Source organism: Octopus bimaculoides, chromosome 17 (genome assembly GCF_001194135.2).
Source record: "Octopus bimaculoides isolate UCB-OBI-ISO-001 chromosome 17, ASM119413v2, whole genome shotgun sequence".
Lineage (NCBI taxonomy): Eukaryota > Metazoa > Mollusca > Cephalopoda > Octopoda > Octopodidae > Octopus > Octopus bimaculoides.
In genome coordinates, this window is record NC_068997.1 from 49,509,724 (window position 1) to 49,510,268 (window position 545).

The window sequence follows — 545 nt, forward strand, 5'->3', positions numbered from 1 at the left end:
TATAGTATATATATATACACACACACACACACATATATATATATATATATATATATACATATATATATACACACAGATGTACGCAAATACACACAAATACATACACTTAAGCCATTAATTAAAGAAAACACAACCGGTGAACCCAACCGTCTGGTTACCACTGTGTTGAAGTAGTTGTTGTCGATGATGATGATGATGATGACGATGTTGATGATGATGATGACGATTTTTCCATCCCCCAAAACGCGCTCCCCATGCCCCCGTTCCTTACAGAACACCACCATGCCTAAGTCATACACTGACTGCAGCGACAGTCAATTAAGACTTCTTGAATAAACAACGCTTGCCTGTTTTTCCTTCAGCAAAGTATTTCACCAGGTGTGTATATATGGTAAGCAAACAGCGTGCACATAAGCAGCATTAATGTGCACAGTATGTACACAAACACAGCAGACAGACGCAAACACACTTGGGCAAATACGTATATACATAGACATACACATACACACACGAATACACATACACCACACATATATATATATATA